This window comes from Balaenoptera musculus, chromosome 1 (genome assembly GCF_009873245.2).
Source record: "Balaenoptera musculus isolate JJ_BM4_2016_0621 chromosome 1, mBalMus1.pri.v3, whole genome shotgun sequence".
NCBI lineage: Eukaryota > Metazoa > Chordata > Mammalia > Artiodactyla > Balaenopteridae > Balaenoptera > Balaenoptera musculus.
The window spans coordinates 80870281-80883743 of NC_045785.1; positions in this window are offsets into that span (position 1 = coordinate 80870281).

Sequence of the window (13463 nt, forward strand, 5' to 3'; positions counted from 1 at the left end):
AGAGGGAGTTGTCATTTAATGGAATTCAAACCTTATTTTATGGAGTGATGGGCCCTTTTGTAATGCAGATGTTTCAGTATTTATTTTTTAAAATTGAAGTATAATTAACCTACAACACTGTTAGTTCCAGGTGTACAACATAGTGATTCAATACACCTATACATTACAAAATGATCACCATGAGTTTTTAACTTTTAAAACAAATATTTGTCTGCCTTCAAAAATATTTAGAACCTCTAACAAACAATACTTGGTTTCTTTGAGTGTCAGGTTACATAAGATTCTCTAATGGTTCTATATTCAAAATTTATATTACCTACGGTTTGAAAGGTATTGAATTTGAGGCAAAATAGCAGTAGATATTAATTATGTATGCAAGATTTTATAAGAATCTATACATTTCTTAATATGCATATGTGATAGCAATGGAAATCTAAATTTTTACTTAACTCTACTAAGTGTTTAAGTCTGTAAAATATTTTTGTTTCATCATTCTCAAGTTGGAATTATGTATAAATCATGTATATCAGCTTCACGTATTTTAAAATTTTGGACTCTTGAAGTGTAACATTCAGGCACTATTCCAATATCATCCAAAGTGAAAATTCAAAGTGTATGTGTATTATAGAGAGAAAGAGAAAGTTTTCTTGGCTTCATTTATTTTTATAATCAGTATGATAATTTTTTGAAATATCTTTAAACTATTGACCATTTTAAAAACATGATTAACTAGTAGCTAAAATGGTGATGATACCTTCATGAAACATAGCCAGAATTAAAGTAAAAATCATACCTATACCTATTAAACTATATTTTTAACCAAGAAATTAGTATGCATATACTAAACAGCATGCATTGTTTTTCCTAAAAGATCATATAGATATATAGTCTAATCTATATTTATATATATAGTCTTAGATACTTCAGAAATGCATAGTGGTTACCTCTAGGTGATGGGATTACAGGATTTTTTTTTGCTTTTTGGTTTTTTTCCATTTTCTGTAGACTTTTCAGTATTTTCTGGTTCATTTAAATATTGATTATGTAATGCTTTTATGATCTGTGGGAAATTTTCCATTTTGAAGAGAATAAAAATAGTAAATAAGAATTTACTTCTGTCAAATACACATTAAATCTTTCAACAACTGCCTTTAAATAACTAATAAAACTGCTCAATGAATGATCTTTGTCTATATCTAAAAAGAAAGTTCAGCTTCATTAACATATCCTTTTACATTAAATGGCTTACTTGAGGTTTTCCTATAAACATTTGCAGCAGTCCTTATAGAGAGCTATGTTATGGTGATCAGTGTTTAGTTTTACCAATTTAACGCTTGAACCTTTGCTCAGTCAGTAAGGGGCCTGGCACATTGCAGATACTCAACAAAATTTTGGTAGGTTGGTTGAAGGCAGTTCTGCAGAGAAAATATTGATGTATGACTGATCCTATGTTACGCATTACTTTTTAGTACAAAATTGTTTGGCTTCTCTTAACTTCTCGCATGGAGTTTACTTGTGTTAACAACATTCTCTATATAATCAACCATTTTGCTTTTTTTTCCCTCTTTTTGTTCTTGAGTTCTGGAAGTGTGGTCCATGGACCAGCTGCATCAGCATCATCTGGGAACATGCAGATTCTCAGACTTCAGACTTACTAAATCAGAACCTCTTGGTGTGGGGTCCAGCAACCTATAGTTGACCCTCCAGGTGATTCTAATATACACTAAAGTTTGAGAATCACTGCTCTAACTGAACCCTGGTTCTCTCCTGCAGGCTGTCATTTAGTACTTGTTTTTCCACTAATGGTTTTCTTATCTTGGGAGTGCTACTTGCAGACCATTCTCTCTTTCCCTAAATATGCCAGCTTTAAGTTTTTCATGATCATCAGACTATACCACCCATAGTCATTTAGCATCCCTGGTTCACTCTTCGTTCCCCAGAGATTTTAGTCTGTTTCACTGTCACTCTCTAATTGATGCTTCTCAGTCCCTTGACTTCTCTGCTAATGACCTTAATATCTAATCAACTTTAGCCACTCCTTTGTCATTGCCAACAACTATAACTCTTCCTTAATCTCAGTTTCAAGCATCTTAGCCTCTCACTATTTACTCCTGTCTTTTTCTAGCTTAATCTGGAAAGGCCCTGACTCCAGCAATCATTAGACCTCACTAGGACCTACGATCCTTTAACCCTAGTGCCTTTTCACAGTACCTCTCCCCTCACACCCTCACATCTCTCCTTATCCAGAGTCTGTAGTACATTATCATTTTTTTTTAAGTTTTTTTTTTTTAAAGATTGACGTTTCTTTTTATTATTTATTTATTTATTTATTATTTATGGCTGTGTTGGGTCTTCGTTTCTGTGCGAGGGCTTTCTCCAGTTGCGGCAAGCGGGGGCCACTCTTCATCGCGGTGCGCGGGCCTCTCATTATCGCGGCCTCTCTTGTTGCGGAGCACAGGCTCCAGACGCGCAGGCTCAGTAGCTGTGGCTCACGGGCCCAGTTGCTCCGCGGCATGTGGGATCTTCCCGGACCAGGGCTCGAACCCATGTCCCCTGCATTGGCAGGCAGATTCTCAACCACTGCGCCACCAGGGAAGCCCTACATTATCATTTATAATCGCTCCCTTGCATACACTCTCAACTCCATTGTTCCTTTCTTTGTTGAATTCACTTGGCAAAACTCCAGTCTTTATTAATCTGACTGCCTGCTTGGTACCCATGAAACTGGTTAGAGAAAAACATACAACTCTAGCAAGAATAACAAAAAGAAAAAGACACAAATCACTACAGATCCTATAATCATTAAAAAGATAAAAGTTACAAATAACAACAAAAAGATAAAAGTTACAAATAATAAATAATAACAAAAAGATAAAAGTTACAAATAACTTTACATTCATAAATTTGAAGAAATGGACCAATTCCTCAAAAAACATAAACCATCAAAACTCTATCAATGTGAAATAATCTAAATAGCCCTGTACCATTAAAAATTTTTTTAATTCATAATTTAATGGCTTCTGAAAAAAATCTCCAAGCCCATATGATTTCACTTAAAAATTATACCAAACATTTAAAGAAGGATTAATACCAGTGTAAAACTCTTGCAAGAAAAAAATCTATTCTAGAAAATGCCTCTTCCAGAAATTGGCCTATTCTGTCATTTTTGTCAACAGGACAAATTTTATCAACAGGAACAGGGAATACTTCCCAACTCATAAGGCCAGTAATACCCTGATACTAAAATCAAAGACAGTACCAAAAAAAACAAAACAAAAAAGCTGCAGACCATTATCTGTAATGAACTTAGACACAACAATCTTAAACAAAATACTAGCAGACCAAATCCCACAATGTATGAAAAGAATTCTACTCCAAGTGTGATTTATTTGAGCTATGCAAAAAAAACCCAAGTTATACAAATTGGAAATGAATAAAACTGTTTTTGGTGTTTTTTAATTTCTTTAGCTATAATTTCCCAAAATGTTAAATAATAGAAGCAATAGGAGTCATTTATATTTCCAATTTTAAAGTAAATGGCTGCAGGATTTCACCATAGGCTATTTTTGGGGGGTAACTATAATGTTTAAACAGTTTCTAAATTAATCTTGCTTTAAGGAACAGCTGCTGAATTTTTGCACATGATTTTCTACACAGAAAATCCAAGAAATCTAAAAAAAACTACAGCTAATAAGTGATTTAAGTAGGGTCACAGGATACAAAATCAACATACAAAAATCTGATCTCTGCAGGCTAATGAGCATGTGAAAACTTAAAAACAGTAATGTTTATAATCACTCAAAAGAATATGGACTATTTAGGTATACACTTAACAAAACGTGTACAGGATCTGTATACTGAAAAGTACAAAATGCTTATGGAACAAATCAAAATAGAAAGACCTAAATAAATGAAGAGACATACTGTGTTCATTAATTGGAAGACAACATAGTAAAGATGTCAGTTCTCCTCAAAATCACATCCTATCAAAACCCCAGCAGTTTTTCATAGACATAAACAAGCTTATTCTAAAATGTATGTGGAATGGGAAAAGCACTAGAATAATTAAATAATATTGACAAAAAAGAATAACATGAGGAATCATTCTGTGTGACATTAAGGCTTACTAAAAAGCTATAGTGGGGACTTCCCTGGTGGTCCAGTGGGTAAGACTCCAAGCTCCCAATGCAGGGGGCCCAGGTTCGATCCCTGGTGGGGGAACTAGATTCTGTATGCATGCTGCAGCTAAGAGTCCACATGCCACAACTAAGAAACCCACATGCAGCAACAAAGATCCTGCGTGCCACAACTAAGTCCTTGTACAGCCAAAATAAAATAAATATTAAAAAAAAACTACAGTAATCAAGAAATGTATTAGTGACGAGGTAGACCCAGAGATCAGTGGACTAGAACAGAATACGGAACCCAGAAGTAGAACCATAAAAATATGCTCAATTGATTTTTGACAAAAGTGCAATTCAGTGGAGGAAGGATGGAAGGATAGTCTTCGTGGTTTTTTTTTTAGTTTATTTTTGACTGTGTTGGGTCTTCGTTGCTGTGCAAGGGCATTCTCTAGTTGCGGCAAGCAGGGGCTACTCTTCATTGTGGTGTGTGTGCTTCTCATTGTGGTGGCTTCTCTTGTGGAGCACAGGCTCTAGGCGCATGGGCTTCAGTAGTTGTGGCATGTGGGCTCAGTAGTTGCGGCTCGTGGGCTCTAGAGCACAGGCTCAGTAGTTGTGGTACATGGGCTTAGTTGCTCTGTGGCATGTGGGATCTTCCCGGACCAGAGATTGAACCCGTGTCCCCTGCATTGGCAAGCGGATTCTTAACCACTGTGCCACCAGGGAAGTCCTGGAAGGATAGTCTTTACAACAAATGGTACTGGGGCAACTGGATATCCATAGGCAAAAAAAAAAAACAGACAATCTCAACCTAAGTCTCACATCTTATGCAAAAATTAACTCAAAAATGCATCTTGGACTTAAATGTAAAATGTAAAACCATAAAATTCTAGGGAAAAAAACAAGAAAAATCTTTAGGCTCTGTGTGTTAAGCAAAAAGATTTTAGACTTGATACCAAAAGCATGATCCATAAATGAGAAATTGATAAATTGGATCTCTTCAAATTAAAACTTTTGTTCTATGAAAAGATAAACTACAGATTAGGAACAAGTATTTGCAAACCACATCCCTGACAAAGAAATATCATATACAATAAAGAACTCTCAAAACAACTGTAAAGTAATTAATTAGGAAATGGGCAAAAGACATGAACAAAATTTCCTCAAAGAGAATATACCTATGGCATATACACATGAAAGCATGTTCACCATCATTAGCCATCAGTGACATGTAAATTTGAACTACAATGAGATATCACTGTACATCTATCAGAAAGGTTAAAATAAAAAAATAGTGACAACACAAAATGCTGGCAAGGATGGAGAAAAACTGGGTCACTCATATATTGCTGGTGGGAATATAATGGTAGAGCCACTCTAGAAACCAGTTTGCAGTTTCTTACAAACAAAACATGCAAAGCCATGTGACACAGCAATTGTACTCTTGGGCATTTATCTAAGATAAATGATAACTTATGATCACACAAAAACCTGTACACAAATGTTCCTAGCAGCTTTTTTCATGATAGTCAAAAACTGGAAGACATCCAGATGTCATATAATAGGTAAATGGTTAAACAATTTGTAATATATACATACTGTGGAATACTACTCAGGAGTAAAGAGGAATGAACTATTGATATATACAATAACTTGAATTTATAGGGAATTATTATGCTGAGTAGGAAAAAATCCCCAAAGATCATATACTATGTGATTTCACTTACATAACATTTTTGAAATGACAAAATTTTGGAAACAGGACAGATTAGCAGTCACCAAAGGTTAGGAATGAGGTGTAAGTATGGTTATTACAGGGCAACATGAGGGATACTTGTGGTAATGGAACTGTTCCATATTTTGATTTTGGTGGTGGGTACACAAAGCTACATATATGATACAATTAGAAAGCGTAAAGTACACTGGATAAAGTATACACAGGTTCTATTATTTCTCATAACTTTGTGATTGTGTCACTTGAAATGTCAATTTAAAAAAGGTAATACTCAAAACTAAAAAATAAGTACTAAACTTATAGTGGTAATCATTTCACAATATATACAGATATCAAATCATTATGTTGTACACTTAAAACTAATACAATGTTATATGTCAATTATATCTCAATTTTTAAAAATTAGGGAATTGGGCTTCCACTTAGGATCTAGAAAAATGGAAAAAGCATTTCTCCCATCATTACAATGAATTAAAAAGCCAGAAAATCTTTAAATTCACAGATTAATCTGAGGGCTGACATTGCAGGGTAACCCAAAATCTAAGGAAAGACAAATGCATCAAAGGAGAGACATGACATAAGCACTGGCTTACCTGAGGTAGGTACCATCAAATGCTATATAATCTGGCAACAACAACAATAACAAATTATCTAAAAGTTCTAACAAATTGCTAAAGGCTGGTGTGGGATAGCTTGAGAACATAGAACCCTTGGGAGCACAAGAAAAATATGCCATCACTCTCAGGCTCTTCTCCAGAGACCTCATCAGTACTTAAAGATTTGGGGGTGGGGGTGGGGCAGGATGAGCATTCTGAGAAAGCCATCCTCTTGATGCAGGCCTAGAAGAGAAGAGCAGCAGATACAGGAAAAGCACAAAGGCCCCCCAGATCCTTCTCCCCCATCTTCCCTAAAAAATATAAGCCTTAAGCTTCCGGAGGAAGAACAGCAAACTCTATCAACTTTAGGGCATAAATGAAGACCCACTGCAACTGGGGGAAGGAAATAGAAATAAAACTTCTAATCCTGGGAGAGGGGCAGGAAATACATTGTGGGTCCAGACCATTAGAGATACCGTGTCACTGGGGGCAGGGAAGGATCATTTAGAAGGTCCCACTCCAAGGACATACTGCCTGCTGATGAGGCTGAATTAGGACAGCAGAGAATGCTCCTCTCTGCCCTGCCCTTCTTACCACCAGGGTAAAATGCAGTCAATGACAAGTAAAAGCAGTCTACTGCAATCCGAGGTGCAAGAGCATGGAAAGAGACTGTAACTAACACTAAGTATAAAGAAAGACTTAAAGATGAGCATGTAGCAACTATTGAGAAAAATTCACTGGCAAACCAGGATCCACCCTCATGATTCACACCAGATCCACACCAGAGAAATTTGAGAATCTGTGGTGTACTGAGGATAACCGTAGCAACAATAAAATCCAAATCCAGCTCAACTTCTGACTAGATTGACTCAACCTCCAGACTAAAGGCGTAGCAAAAGAAAAAATGTGTCAATTTCCAGGCATAAAAAGTATATACTTTTGTCTCTATTGTCTTACACAAAATGTCTTTCAAGAAAAAACTATGAGGCATACAAAGAAGCAAGGAAAAAAAAAATCACACTGTAGAGACAGCAATCAACAAAAATGGACTTAAAGATGACACAGTTGCAACTATCAGAGAATTTTTAATTACTATGATTAATGTATTAAAAGAGAGGAAAAATGGACAATGTGTGATCAGATGGATAATTTCAACAGAGAGATAGTAACTATAGGAAAAAATAAAATGGAAGTGCTAGAAAATGAAAAACATGGTAACAAATCAAGAATGACTTTGATGGCCTCGTCAATAGAATCAACACAGCCAAGGAAAGAATCAGTGAAACTAAGTATAGATCAAAAGAAATTACCCACAGAAAAAAGCAGAGAACACAAAAAGTGGGGTGTGGTGGGACCAACAGAACAGAACATCCAAAAGCTGTAAGGCAGCATTATAATCTAACATATGTCTAATTGGAATCTCAGAAAGAGAAGAGAGAGAGAATGGGACTGGAGAAATATTTGAAGGGACACTAGCTAAGAATTCTCCAAAATTAATTTGTATTGGGAAAAAAAAAAACCTCCAGTTTTTCCTTCTCCTGAGTAGGGAAAAACCCTCAGTTCTTCCTCCTGTGTGTTTCCTTTATTATTCACACAGAACGCTTCACTTCTGGTCACCAAATGTGTGGGGGATTTCCCCCAACCAAACAATTCTCTGTGACATCATCTAGGTGTCCTACAATTTAACTCAATTCTGAAAGTATCTACCTGGAGATAGTATCAGATCCCACAGGTTAAGGGCTCAGTCCCACAAGACTGATGCACCTTTCAGATGCCAATCACAAGTAGTAGACCCCCAGACTATCCACAACTTCTGTCTGACTTAGACAAATCAGAGGTTCTCATGACATTTTCTCCCTTAGATTCAATTATTTGCTAGAGCAGCTTACAGAACTGGAAGACACACTTACTTATGTTTATCAGTTTATTAAAGGATGTAGTAAAGAATACAGATGAAGAGCCAGATGAAGAGATAACATAGGGCATGAGGTCTGGCAGGGTCCCAAGCACAGGAGCTTCTGTCCGTGTGGAGTTGGGAGTGTGTCACCCTCCTGTATGTGGATATGTTCACCAACCTGGAAGCTCCCCAAACCCCATACTATTGGGATTTTTTAGAGGTTTCATCACAGAGGCATGATCAATTATTAGCTCCATTTCCAGCCCCTCTCCCCTCTGGAAGAGGGAGGTGGAGCTGAAGATTCCAAGCTTCTAAACATGTCTTGGTCTTTCTGGTGACCAGCCCCCATCTGGAGCCATTCAGGAGCTCACCCAGAGTGAACTCCTTAGAACAAAAGATCCTCCTGGGGCTCTTATTACCAGGAATTTACAAGGGTTTTAAGAGCCCTGTATCAGATATGGGTCAGAGACCAAATATTAGAATAACAGATGCTCCTAGTTCTCTTATCACTTAGAAAATTACAAGGGTTTCAGGATCTATCTGTCAGGAAGCGGGGCAGAGACCAATATATATTTTCTATTATCTAACATAGTGACAGATACAAAACCACAAATTCAAGAAGCTCAGAAAATGGTAAGCAAGATAAATACAAAAAAAAAAAAATCACACACACTTAGATATATCATATTTAAACTGCTGAAACCAAAGACAAACATGACACAATAAATACAGAGGAACAAAGAAAAGAATATGGCAAACTTCTCATCGGAAACTGTAAAAGTCATAAGATAGTGGAATGGCATCTTTAAAGTTCTGAAATGAAAATCTTGTCAACCTAGAATTCTATATCCACTGGAAACATTTTCAAAATTGAAAGAGAAATAAATACTTCTTCAAACAAACAAAACAAAGTATTTATTGCCAGCAGACCTGTATTACAAGAAATGTTAAAGGAAGTTCTTCTGGTAGAAGGGATGTGATTCCAGTGAGAAACTTGTATCTATACAATGAATAAAGAACACTAGATATGGCATAAATGGAGGTAATTATAAAACTCATTTTTTATTATTTATAAATGCTCCAAAAGATAACTGGCTAAAGGGGAATTCCCTGGCAGTCCAGTGATTAGGACTCTGCGCTCTCAATGCCAAGGGCCTGGGTTCAATCCCTGGTCGGGTAACTAAGATCCCACAAGCCACGCGGTGTGGCCAAAGGGGAAAAAAAAAAAAAGATAACTGGCTAAAGCAAAAACAGTAGCATTGATAGATCTAAAAAGAGAAATAGGCAAATCCACCATTACAGACAGATTTCACCATTCTTCTTTCAGCAATTGATAGAATGAGTTGGCAGAAAGTCAGTAAAGATCTAATAGTCCTGAACAACATTGCTAACCATCTTTACCTAATTGACATTAATGCCACACACTAGCTAACAACAGCAGAATACACTTTTCAAATGCAGCTGGAACGTTCACCAAATAGACCGTATTTAGGGACATAAAGCAAACCTTGACAAATTTAAAAGACTAGGTAGTTTATAAGATTCCATACCAGATTTAAAGTAGAAATTAATAATCAAAATATATCTGCAAAATATTTGGAAATTAAGCATTTCTAAATAACCCATGGTAAAAGAGGAAATCACAATAAAAATTAGAAAATATTTTGAATTGTATGAAAACGAAAATGCAACACATTAAAATTTGTGGGATGCAGTGAAGTGGTGATATTTAGAGGAAAATTTTTAGCACTCAGTGTTTATATTAAAACAGAAGGAAGATCTCAAATCAGTCATTTAAGCTTCTACCTTAAGAAACTAGAAAAAGCAAATCTAAATCAAGCAGAAGACAGGACATAATGAAGAACAGAAATCATTTAAACTTAAATGAAATTAAGTTTCATTAAAACAAAACAAAAAATAGAGAAAAAAATCAATAAAACCAAAAGCTGTTTCTTTTTTTAAAAAGACAATAAATTGATAAGCCCTCTAGACAGACCTACCAAGTAAAAAGAGAAGACACAAATTACAAATGTCAAGTGTGAAAGGGAGAATATTACAGATCCACAGACATTCAAGAGATAATAAGGGCATGTTATGAAAAACTCTATGGCCATAGATTCAACAACTTATATGAAATGGATAAAATTCTTAAAAAATACAAACTGCCAAAGAGGAAACAGATCACCTGAATAATCCTACAAATATTAAGTAAATTGACTTGTATTTTAGAACCATTTTAAAAAAAGACAAAAGCAAAAGCAAAAACAAAAAAAAAACCCAGGCATACATGGCTTTTTTGGAGAATTCTACCTAACATTTAAGAAACAAATTATACTGATTCTATATAAATTCTTCCATAATATATAAGAAGAACAAATATAAATGCATAAATCATCAACCAAATATTAGCAAATTGATTTCAGCAATATATTAAAAATACACTACTTCATGATCAATTGGGGTTTATTCTGGGAATGAAAGGCTGGTTCAACATTCAAAAAATTTATATGTAATTAACCATATCAGTAGGTTAAAAAGGAAAAACTGTGATTATCTCAAGAGAAGCAGAAAGCCCTTTTACAAAATTCAACCCCCATTTGTGAAAAAAAAAAAAAAACTCTCAGAAGCCAGAAACAAAAAGGAACTTCCTCAATATGATAAATGACATCTAAAAATATCTTCAGGGAATTCCCTGGTGGTCCAGTGGTTAGGACTCCCTGCTTTCACTGCCGAGCACGAAGGCTCAATCCTTGGTCAGGGAACTAAGATCCTGGAAGCTGCGTGGCTCAGAAGAAAAGAATCTTCAGCTAATATTATGCTTAATAGTAAAAGACTAAATGACTTCCCCCTATGATTGGGAACAAGGTAAAGATGCCCATTCTAACTCCTACTCAATGTTGTACTGGAGGTCCCAGTCAGTGCAATAAGGGAAGAAAAAGAAATAAAGGGCAAACATATTGGAAAGGAAGAAATAAAACTGCCTCTATTCACAGATAACACGACGGTCTACACAGAAAATCCCAAAGAATTTTTCAAAAAGCTACCAGCACTAAAAAGTGAGTTTAGCAAGGTCTCAGGATTTGAGACATAAAACAAAAAAAATCATGTAAGCACCTAGAATCAGCAAGCAAGTGGAAACTGAAAAATAGCATTTACAATAATATTTTTAAAAGAAATACTTAGGTATAAATCTTACAAAATACATGCAACATCCGTATGTTTAAAACTATGAAAAACTGATAAATCAAAGAAGATCTAAATAAATGGATAGATATGTTCATGGATTGAACAACTCAATATTATTAAAATATCAGTTCTCTCAAAATTGATTAATAGGTTCAATTCATTCCAATCAACAATTTTTGCCAAAATTGACAAGCTAATACTAAAATCTGTATGGAAAATTAACTAGAATAGCCAAAACAATTTTGATAAAGAAGAACACATTTGAAGGACTTATACCACCTGAGTTCTAGACTTACTATACTTTCAACAGTCATGACAAGTGTGTATTAAAACTTCCCTGCTGGTACAGTGGTTAAGACTCCGCACTCAGACTTCCCTGTGGCACCGCGCAGTGGTTAAGAATCCGCCTGACAATACAGGGGACACAGGTTCGATCGCTGGTCCAGGAAGATCCCACATGCCGCTGAGCAGCTAAGCCTTTGCACCACAACTACTGAAGCCGGCGCACCTGGAGCCTGCGCTCCCCAACAAGAGAAGCCACCGCAATGAGAAGCACGTGCAAGGCTACAAAGAGTAGCCCCTGCTCGCAGCAACTAGAGAAAGCCCCCGCGCAGCAAGGAAGACCCAACGCAGCCAAAAAACAAAACAAAACAAAAAAGACTCCACACTCCCAATGCAGGGGGCACATGTTGGGGAGATAAGATCCACATGCTGCACAGTGCAGCCGAAAAAAAAAAAAAAGATAAGTGTGTATTGGAGAAAATATAGACGTATAGATCAATGAAACAGACTAGAGGGTCCAAAAATAGTCCCACATGTCAACTGACTTTCAGTGAAGGTGCAAAGGCAGTTCAATAGAGGAAGAATATTCTTTTCAACAAATGATACCAAAATAATTGGATATCCACATGGAAAACATAAATGTCAACCCATACTTTGCATCTTATGCAAAAATTAACTCAAAGACCTAAATATAAAACATGAAATGATAAAACTTCTAGAAGAAAACATACGGGGAAAAAAACCCTTGTTGACCTTAAGTTAGGTAAAGATTTCTTACATGCAAGACCAAAAGTACCACGTATAAAAGAAAAGTGATAAATTGGATAACATCAAAATTAAGAAATTCTGCTCTTCAGAAGTCCCTAAAAATGAAAAGACAGACTGGGAAAATATTTGCAAACCACATAATGTGTGATAAAGGATTCATATCCAAAATATATAAAGAACTTTCAAACTCAATAGTAAGAAAATAAGCAACCCAATTTTTTTTTAAATCTGTAAAAGATTTGGACAGCTGCTTTGTCAAAGAAGAATATATTCAAGTGGCACACAAGTACATAAAGATGACCAACATTATTATCATTAGAGAAATGCAAATTTAAATTTCAATGAGATACCACACTACACAACTCTTAGAATGGCTAAAATCGGGATTTTTTTTTTTTTTTGACAATACTAAGTGCTTTCAAGAATATGACCTAACCATAACTCTCACACATTGCTAGTGTGAATTAAAATTGCAGCCACTTTGGAAACCAGTTTGGCAGTTTCCTATAAAGCTAAATGCACACTTAACGACCTGACCCAGCAATCCCACTTCTAAGTGTTGACCCAAGTGAAATGAAAACTTAAGTTCGAACCAAAAACTCTACATGAGTCACTTTATTCATAACCACCAAAAACTGGGGAAAAAACTGAAATATCCCTCAACTGGGGACTTCCATAAACAGTTATGGTACATCCATCCAACAAAACACTTATAAGCAATAAAAAAGAAACAATATATGTAACAGTGTAGTTGAATCTCAGATGCATTATGCTAAGCGACAGAAGCCAGAAACAAGAGGTTGCATACTACATAATTCTATTTATACAGTATTCTTGTAAAGGAAAAACTCAGAGGAACAGAAAAAAGACCAGGGATT